This window comes from Tamandua tetradactyla, chromosome X (genome assembly GCF_023851605.1).
Source record: "Tamandua tetradactyla isolate mTamTet1 chromosome X, mTamTet1.pri, whole genome shotgun sequence".
Classification (NCBI taxonomy): domain Eukaryota; kingdom Metazoa; phylum Chordata; class Mammalia; order Pilosa; family Myrmecophagidae; genus Tamandua; species Tamandua tetradactyla.
This window is the reverse complement of record NC_135353.1, coordinates 80,486,542-80,497,610: the sequence shown is the minus strand read 5'-3', so window position 1 is coordinate 80,497,610 and position 11,069 is coordinate 80,486,542.

Here is an 11,069-nt window from a genome sequence, read left to right as displayed (position 1 = left end):
GGACTCAGAGACACTAAGGACTCTGATTCCCATAATCAGAATGACATTCCCAATCCATAGAGTGAGTTGGCAAAAGAGATAGTCAAAATATCATCATTTGATTCTCCTAATGTTTCACTTGTATGAAGCCAGACTCTGGGGGATAATGTTTTTGACACCTTTACAGAGTTTTGTAGAAATAAGAGGTATAGAGAGGTTGGTTGGTTGTTGTTAGATACACTGGCTACATTAAGGAGTGAAAGTGATTGGCTTATGGTTTCAAATGAGAAGCTTAAGCACTGTCTGAAAGATGTATACTTTTCTATGAGTATTGTGAAGGAAAATCTTATTTCCTGTAGCCATGGACTTGAGATCTCTGAAAATCAGACTCAGAATATTATTGTTAGAGTAGCAAATTTACAACATAAACTGAAATCTCAATCTTGCATGGTGTCTGCCATTAAAGTGAGGGCATTGACTGGAAAGGAGTGGGACCCTGAAAAATGGGATGGTGACATATGGATTGATAATGATGTTGGGCATGAGTTTGAAACCCTAGATCATGCTGAGTCTTCTCTAGATAACCTTGTAATAGATTGCCTTGAGGACATAACTGCCCTACCTCCAGCCTGCCTTCAGGAGTTGGCCACCCAACCTCCTCCTGAAGGGATTAGTCCTAGAGTGATTAATCCTGTTTCACCAGATGAAACTGCAAATGAAGGCCCTGAAGCAAATGGCTTAGAAGATATTTCTAATTCTTTTCATGACCCACCCCCCCACCCCTCATTTTTTCCAGACCTATAACTAGAATAAAGTCCCAACAGGCCCCTAAAGGTGAAGTATAAAGCATCACACATGAGGAGGTACAGTATACTCCAAAAGAACTGTGTGAGTTTTCCAATTTATATAGACAGAAATCAGGGGAATGTGTGTGGCAATGGATTTTAATGGTGTGGGATAATGGTGGGAGGAATATAAGGCTGGATCAGACTGAATTTATTGATATGGGTTCACTAAGCAGAGATTCTGCATTCAACGTTATAGATTGAGCAGTTAGAAAAGGTATTAACAGTTTGTTTGGATGGTTGGTTGAAATGTGGATCAAAAGGTGGCCAACATTACCTGAGGTTGATATGCCAGAATTGCCCTGGTATAATGTAGATGAGGGGATCCAGAGGCTAAGAGAGATTGGAATGTTAGAGTTGATTTATCATGCAAACCCTGCTCTTGCACCCCAGGAATGTCCTGAGGATGCACCTTTTACCAGAACAATGAGAAATAAATTTGTGAGACTAGCACCATCATCCCTAAAGAGCTCTGTGGTTGCACTTCTCTGTAGATCAGGTATGACTGTAGGAACTGCTGTCACTGAGCTAGAATCCTTAAACACAATGGGGATGACAGGATCCCGAGTTGGCAGAAGCCAGGTGGCAGCACTTAATCACCAAAAACAGGGTAGACGTGGCTATTATAATAGACAGCAAACTCAAAGCAGGCATCAAAATTATATGACATGCAGATATTGTGGCATTGACTAGTAAATCATGGAGTACCTAGAAATACAATAGAAGGGCTGTCTGCTAAATTCTTGCTCAAGTTGTATAAACAAAAGAATTCTAGGTCAAGTGAACAGAAGTTTAACCTGAATTACAAAAACACAGAGTCATGACCCCTTAATCAATTTCCAGACTTGGAACAGTTTACAGACACAGAGCTCCTTGAATGAAGGGGATGCCAGGTCCCTTTGTGGGAGAAACCTGTTACACTGCCACAAATTTATACTGTTAATCTTCCTCCAAGCCTTCCCCAAGGAGATCAACAACCCTTTACCAAGGTACCTGTGCATTGGGGAAAAAGAAATGATTAGATATCTTGGGATTATTAGACACTGGTTCAGAAGCAACATTAATTCCAGGGGACACAACATGTCACTCTGGACCACCAGTCAGAGTGGGGGCTTATGGAGGCCAAGTGATCAATGGAGTTTTAGCTCAGGTCCATCTCACAGTGGGTCCAGTGGACCCCTGGACCCATCCTGTAGTTATTTCCCCAGTTCCAGAATGTATAATTGGTATTGACATACTGAGCAACTGGCAGAATCCCCACATTGGCTTTCTAACTCATGCAGTGAGGGCTATTATGGTGGGAAAGGTGAAGTGGAAGCCACTAGAACTGCCCCTACTGAGCAAAATAGTAAATCAGAAGCAATACCGGATTCCTGGAGGGATTGCAGAGATTACTGCCACTCTTAAGGACTTGAAAGATGCAGGGGTGGTGATTCCCACCACATCCCTATTCAACTCTCCTGTTTGGCCTGTGCAGAAAACAGATGGCTCTTGGAGGATCACAGTGGACTATCATAAGCTCAACCAGGTGATAACTCCAATTGCAGCTGCTGTTTCAGATGTGGTGTCGTTGCTTGAGCAAATCAATACATCCCCTGGTACCTGGTATGCAGCTATTAATCTGGAAAATGCTTTTTTCTCAATAGCTATTAGTAGGGACCACCAGAAACAGTTTGCTTTCAGCTAGCAAGGTCAGCAATATACTTTCACTGTCCTACCTAAGGGGTATATCAACTCTCCAGCCCTATGTCATAATCTTGTCCACAGAGACATTGATCATTTCTGCCTCCCACAAGACATCACACTAGTCCATTATATTGATGATATCATGTTGATTGGATCTAGTGAGCAAGATGTAGCAACTACTCTAGATTTACTGGTAAGGCAAGACATTTGCATGTCAGAGGACGTGAGATAAATCCAACAAAAATACAGGGGCCTTCCACCTCAGTGAAATTTCTAGGTGTCCAGTGGTATGGCACATGTCGAGATATCCCTTCTAAGGTGAAGGATAAGTTGCTGCATCTTGCCCCTCCTATGACCAAGAAAGAAGCACAATGTCTAGTTAGTTTTTTTGGATTTTGACGACAACATATTTCTCATTTGGGCGTGCTACGCTGGCCCACTTATCGAGTAATTAGAAAAGCTGCTAATCTTGAGTGGGGACCTGTATGAGAGGAGGCTCTGAGACAGGTCCAGGCTGCTGTACAAACTGCTCTGCCACTTGGGCCATATGATCCAGCAGATCCAATGGTGCTGGAAGTGTCAGTGGCAAATAGAGATGTTGTCTGGAGCCTTTGACAGGCCCCTATATGAGAATCACAATGCAGACCCTTAGGATTTTGGAGCAAAGCCTTACCATATGCTACAGATAACTACTCTCCTTTTGAGAAACAGCTTTTGGCCTGCTACTGGGCCTCAGTAGAGACTGAACACTTAACCGTGGGCCACCAAGTTACCATGAGACCTGAGTTGCCTATCATGAGCTGGGTGTTGTCTGACCCACCAAAACATAAAGTTGGGCATGCACAGCAGCACTCTATTGTAAAATGGAAATGGTATATATGAGATAGAGCCAGGAACAGAAACTGGAAGCAACAGAGCCCAGGAAGAAGGGACCAGCTGATGGAGCCATGTGATGATATTTTGAGCCATTAATTGTATAGTTTGGACGATTTGTATGGTCTGTGAAGGTATCTCAATAAAATTGTATTTAAAAAAATCTTGCCCAAATTCTTCCGAAAATTTGAAGAAGAGGAAGCAGTCCCAAACTTATTCTATAAGGCCACCATCAACCTCATACCAAAGCCAGATAAAGATACAAGAACAAAAGAAAATTACCAACACTTATGTCTTTGGAATATGGGTGCAAAATTACAGAAAATGAATAGCAATTTGAATCCAACAGCACATTAAAAGAAGTATACAACATTGTCAACTGGGCTTTATCCCAGGTATGCCAAAGCAATCAATGTAATACACCACATTAACTGACCATAGGACAAAAAACTCATGGTTATCGCAATTGAAAGAATCCAGTACCCCTTTTGACAAAAACACTTAGAAAACTAGGGATAGAAAGAGACTTCAAGAACACAATAAAAAATATATTTTAAAAAACCCATAGCTAATGTCATGCTTAATGGAGAAAGAATGGAAGCTTATCCTCAAAGATGAGGAAGAAAACAAGGATGTTCCATGTCACTACTATTAATCAAAATTGTACTGGATGTTCTACTTAGAGCAAATAGGTAAGAAAAAAAATCTAAATTGGAAGAAAAGAGTAAAACTTTCTCTATTTGCGGATGACATGATTCTACATAGAGAAAATCCTAAAAAAGTCCAAAATGAAGCTAGTAGAGTTAATAAATGCAGTTAGCTAATTGGTGCAGTACAAATTCAACACTCAGAAATCAATAGTATTTCTATGCACTTGTAATGAAAATATGAAGAAAAAAATCAAGAATATAATTCCACTTACAACAACTAAAATAAGCAAATATTTAGGAATAAATCAAACCAATGCTACAAAGAACTTGTATAAATAAATCTAAAAAAGCACTGTTAAAAAGGAACCAAAGAAGACCTAATTCCATGGAAGGATATTCTGTGTTCATGGATCAGAAGATTCCATATTGATAAGATGTCACATCTACCCAAAGCAATTTACAGATTTCACACAATCCCAATCAAAATTTCAACAGCCTTTTTTGCAGAAATGAAAAAGTCAATGATCAAATTTCTATGGAAGTGACTTCTGGAGAGAAGGGCAGAGGAGGAAATGACATGACTCACTTATACTCCAAAAGCAGCTAATGGACAGGTGGGGACTTCCTGAAACAACAGTTCTTGGGCTCTGGAGGTCATAGATTCTGATTTATGAGTTTGGAAAGCTTGGTCCCAACTTTCAATCATGGTACTAGCCTCCCCAGGACAGGGCACCCTCTGGACATTGTTTCAACCCAGACTTGCAAGAGATGGAGTATGTGGAGGTTGAAATAAATGTTCATTCCTAACACTGGCAAAATAGAAGACAGTAATAGACATCTCTATGATAATAGTTGGAGACTTCAATACACCACTCTCATCAATGCATAGCACATCTAGAGGAAAGATAAATAAGGAAAAATAAAACTTGAGTAAGACGATAAAAGAACTACATCTAAAAGTCATATACAAAGCATTGCAACCCCAAACAGCAAGATATACATTCTTCTCAAGTGCTCATGAATCATTTTCCAAAAATAGATCACATATTGCATCATAAAATAGGTCTCAATAAATGTAAAAGACTGAAATTATGCAAAGCATGTCCTATGGGCATGATGGAATGAAGCTGGAAATCAATTAACAGGCAGAAAACTGCAAAGTTCACATCTACATAAGCTAACTAACACAATCTTGAACACACAGTGGGCAAAGAAGAAATTGCAAGCTAAATCAGTAAATATCTTGAAATGAATTAAAATGAAAACACAATATCTCAAAACTTATGTGATACAATGAAGGCAGTGTTGAGAAGGAAATTTATCATCCTAAATGCCTTTACACTAAAAAAACAAAAAAGTTAAAATAAATGAAAGACTAACTGCACCTTGAGGGACCAGAAAAAGAACAGCAAACTGATTCCAAAGCAAGGAGAAGGAGATATATGACAAAGATTAGAACATAAATAAATGGAATTGCAAATTGGAAAGCAATAGAGAAAAAACCTAAAATATAGGTTTTGAGGATCAATAAAATTGACTAACACTTAGCTACACTAACAATGAAAATGAGAGAGAAGATAGAAATAAATAAAATCAGAAATCAGGAGAGGCAGCCTCACTACTGAGAAAAGATCATATGAGGATAATTTGAACTTCTGCATGCCAACAAATTAGAAAACATAGATGAAACAAATTTCTAGAAACACACAATCTACACTGATTCTGGAAGAAATCAAAGACTTTAACAGACAAATTCCAAGAGATTGTATCCATCATCAAAAACCTCCCCAGAAACAAAAACCTAGAACCAGATGGCTCCACAGGTGATTTCTACCAATTGTTCAAAAAAGAAATAATATGATTCTTTGTCAAAAACTAAAAAATTAAAGAGTAGGGGACACCATCTAACTTATTCCATGAAACAAGCATTACCCTAAATCCAAAGTCAGATACTAAAAGAAAAGAAAATTGCAGACCAAATTCTCTAGTGAATATAGATGGAAAATTCTTCAACAAAACACTTGAAAATTAGACAAAAAGGAAGAAAAGAAATGAAGCAATGTAAGGTTTCAGTGGCTAAGAGATTTCATTGAGTTGAGAGGGATTCTAGAGGTTATTCTTATGTACACTTCAGCTGGATATTGCAAATTACTACAGAATGCTTGGTTCCAACCAATAGCATTCCTGAAAACTCTAAAGAATATCTTGGCCTCTATCTAAGACTTTAAATTTTTCTCTTAATAAGTTTATTTTTTCAGAAACAAGGCCTCCTGATTGTTTCTATGCTAGATAAGCACTGAAACACAGACATAGTAGTCTCTCCAAGTACTTCAACTGGTTTCATTCCTCTACTCTATAAGGTCAACTCACATATCCAGCATGAAGATAATAAAATGGTCACTGCCCAGATACCCATGAAGAGTGAGAAAATGATCAATTGAGAAGGAGGAAGTATAACTAAGAAATTAGGATTTAACAAATCATTATGACTACTGTCTCATTATATTATATGCTAGGGTATTGGCATAGCTAGAAGGAATTACCTAAAATTGTTGAACTCTAATCTATAGACTTAATCTTTGATAATGATTGTATAACTTTACAACTTTCATCAAATGATCATGTGATTGTAAAAACCTTGTGACTGACACATACTTTATCCAGTGTATGGGTTGTTGAGTAATAAAATAAAAACAAATGTTAGTAATAGTAACAATAATAATAATAGGGACAAGGTATTTATGTTATTTTGGGTTCTTAATTATTTTTATTTCTTTTTTTGGAGTAATGAATGTTCTAAAATGGAGTGTACTGATGAATGCACAACTATGTGATTATACTGAGAGCCATTGATTGCATGCATTGGATGGATTGTATGGTATGTGAACATATCTCAATAAAATTGCATGAAAAACACTTGCAAATTGAATCCAACAACACATGAAAAGAGCTATATGCCATGATGAGGTGGGTTTTATCACAGGCATGCATGGGTAGATCATATAGGACAATAAATTAATGTAATGCATCACATTAATAAACTGAAGGGGAAAAATCGCATCACCATCTCTATTGATGGGGAAAAGCACTTCATAGTATCCAGGACATTTTCTTGATAAAAAACACGGTGAAAGATAGGAATAGAAGGAAAATTCTTTAACGTGGTTTATGGAGCATTTGAAAAACTGACAGGTAGCATCCTACTCAATGGTGAAAGACTAAAGCTTTCCCTCTGAGACCTGGAATGAGACAAAGATGCCCAGTGTTCAATACTGTTTTAGAAGTCCTAGCAAGAGCTGTTAAGCAAGCAAAAGAAATAAAATCTTTCAAATTGGGAAGAAATAAAACTTTCATTATTTGCAGATGACATGATGCTGTATAGAGAAAGTCCTGAAAAATCTACACTGAGCTACCAGAACTAGTAAGCAAGTTCAGCAACCTGGAGGAATGCAAGATCAACATGCAAAAACATATAATGCTTCTATACACTAATAATGAGTAGTCTGAGGAGAAAATCAAGAGCAAAATTCTATTTGCAATAGCAGCCAAAAGAATAAAATACCTAGGAAAAAATTTAACCAAAGATGTAAAGGACATATAAACAGCTAAAAAGAAAAACATTACTTAAAGAAATCAAAGGAGACCTAAAGAAATGGAAGGACATTCAATGTTCATGGATAGGAAGACTAAAAATCATTAAGATGTCAATTCTACCCAAATAGATTTACAGAGTCAATGCAATAACAATCAAAATACCTACAGCCTACTTTCAGAATTGAAAAAGCCTAGTGTCAAATTTATTTGGAATGTTGAGGGACCATGAATATCCAAAACCTTCTTGAGAAGGAAGAACAAGGTTGGATGATTCACATTTCTTGACATTAAAGCATATACAAAGCTTGTATGTATTTTAATGCAAGAACCATGATGTTTTGACAACTGTAGCTTTGTAATATGCTTTAGATACATAGATTGAACAGTGGAATCACATTGAGAATTCAGATATAGACTCACATCAACTTGCTAATTGATATTTGATAATGCTACCAGAGCCTCCCAATTGGGATAGAATAGTCTCTTCAACAAATGGTGCTAGGAGTCTGGATTTCTGTATCAAATAGAATGAAAGAGGACCCTGAAATCACACCTTATACAGGCATTCACTCAAAATGGATCAAAAGACTAAATATAAGAAGTAGGACCATAAAACTCCTAGAATAAAACATAAGAATGGTTCTTCTAGATCTTGTGATAAGCAATGGTTTCTTAGACTTTACACCCAAACCACAAACAACAAAAGAAAAAAAAGATAACTGGAACCTCTACAAAATTTAAAAGTTCCATGCTTCACAGGACTTTGTCCAGAAAGTGAAAAGGCAACCTATACAGTAGTAGAAAATATTTGGAAGCCACACATCCAATAAGGACTTAATATCCAAAATAACTAAAGAAATTCTGAAACTCATCAGTAAAAAAGCAAATAATCCAATTTAAAACTGGGCAAAAGATTTGAATAGACCCTTTTTCAAAGAATGGTCAAAAAGTATATGAAAAGATGCTCAACATCACTAGCTTTTATGGAAATGCAAATCAAAACCATAATGAAATATCATTTCACTTGCTAGAATGGCCACTATTACAAAAAGAGAAAGCTACAAGTGCTGGAGAAGACGTGGAGAAATAGGGACAGTCATTCATTACTGTAAGAAATATAAAATGGTGCAGCCACTGTGGAAGACAAATTGACAGTTCCTAAGCTAAGTAGAGAATCCCCATATGATCCAGGAGTTCTGCTACCAGATATATACAAAGAAGATCTGAAAGCAGGTACTCAAGCAGACATTTTCCCACCAATGCTCATAACAGCATTATTCACAATTGCCAAAAGATGGAAGCAACACAAGTGTCTGTCAACCAATGAATGTTTAAACAAAATGTGGTATACACACACACATGATAAGAAATTATTCAGATATACAAAGGAATGAAGTCCTGATGAATTTAACCTTTATGAACTTTGAGAATGTTATGCTGAGTGAAATGAGCCAGACATAAAAGGAAAACTATTGTATGATTTCTTTGATATGAAAGAATTAGAATAAACAAACTCATAAAATCAGAAACTGGAATATAGGTCACCAGGAAATAGAATGGGGTAGAGAATTGGTAGTTGGTGCTTCATTTGTGCAGAATTTATATTTAGGTTGATGCTAATGTTTGGAAATGAATAGAGGTGATGGCAGCACGCGTTCTTTCCATAATTAAAAGCTCTGAGATATACATTTGAATGTGCTTAAAAGGGTAAATTTTAGGTTGTATATATAAGGATAAAATTTAAAGAAAAAACAGGACTGTAAGAACTCAAACAGAAGGACCCTAATGTAAGAATGGACTACAGTTAATAGTACTATTATAAAAATGTTATTTCATGAATTTAGCAAATGTACTAAAACAATTCAAGTTGTCAATAATAGGGTGGTATATGTGAAATTTTCATTTTATGCATGAATTTTCTGTAAACGTACAACTTCTCTAGCAAAAAAGTTTTAATGAAAAAACATTAAGAGAGATTTGAACAAACTGTTAATATTATGTTAATACTCAAGCCTAAGTGGAAAAGTTTCAAATTACTGAGACCCAACAAAGACCAGAGGAAAGTTCCTGGGGAAAAAAGGAAAAGATAAGGAAGTGTTCTAGTTTGGTAGCTGATGGAATGCAATATACCAGAACTGGAATGGCTTTTAAAAAGGGGAATTTAATAACTTGCTAGTTTACAGTTCTATGGCCAAAAAAAGTCCCAATTATAACAAGTCTTTATAAAAGTCCAATCAAAGGCATCCAGGAAAAGATACCTTGGTTTAAGAAGGCCGTTGAAGTTCGTGGTTTCTTTCTCAGGTGGAAGGGCACATGGTGAACACAGTCAGAGCTTCTCTCTCAACTGGAAGGGCACATGGTGAACACAGTGTCATCTGCTAGCTTTCTCTCCTGGCTTCCGATTTCATGAAGCTCCACAGGAGGCATTATCCTTCTTCATCTCCAAAGGTTTCTGGCTCGTGGACTCTCTGCTTTGTGGTGCTGCAGCACTCTCTGCTCTCTCTGAATCTCTCATTCTCCAAAGTGTTATCTTTTTTTATAGAACTTCAGAAATTAATCAAGACCCACCTAAAAGGGTGGAGTCACATCTCTCCTAATCCAGCTTAACAACCACTCTTGATTAGGTTACATCTCCAGGGAGACGATCTAATTACATACAGTACTGAATAGGGATTATTCTGCCACTATGAAATGGGATTTTGATTAAAACATGGCTTTTCTAGGGTATATACATCCTTTCAAACCAGCACAGAAAGGACAACCCCCTTCTCATTTCTCCCCATAATCATCTCAATTCCCTCTCTGTTCTAATTGCACTTATCCAATTCCCTTAAAGATTTGGATTCTCTAATAGCCAAATGGATGATGGTGGAAGATCTAACTTTTGCACTACCCTTGGTGATTAGAAGAGTTTCATGGAAACATGTAAAGAGTGGGATTATACTCATAAACATAACTTAAGACTGCCCCAAGCAAAGATGTAGTTGCAACAAATCTTAAGTGGCATAATCAATCAGATAATGGATTTTATTTCACCAAACATTCTTTACATAGAAATGGTATTCAAAGGTGCAAAATCTGATGAGGTCTAATTGATTCAAAATTAATTTTTTTGCAGTGCCCAACCAAAATAATGAATTCAAGTACATGGAAGCTAGCAAAGCTTCTCAAAGAAAACAGCCTGCTTTTATAATCTATTGAAACATGCAAGTTCATGAGAGAGTAAGAAAAGGTCAGAGACAAATGATGGAACAAGCACAAGAAAATCAGACACTTAGTAGTACTTATAAATTCATGAAATCCAGTAACCTGCAGAAGAGCTTGAAGATATAGGCAAATAAATGGTTTTGCTGCCTATTAAATGTTGATTGACCAGCTGACTAAAGAAAGTCCTGAAAGTTTTTAATGCAATAGAACAAAAGCATTTCTCAAAACAATAGAT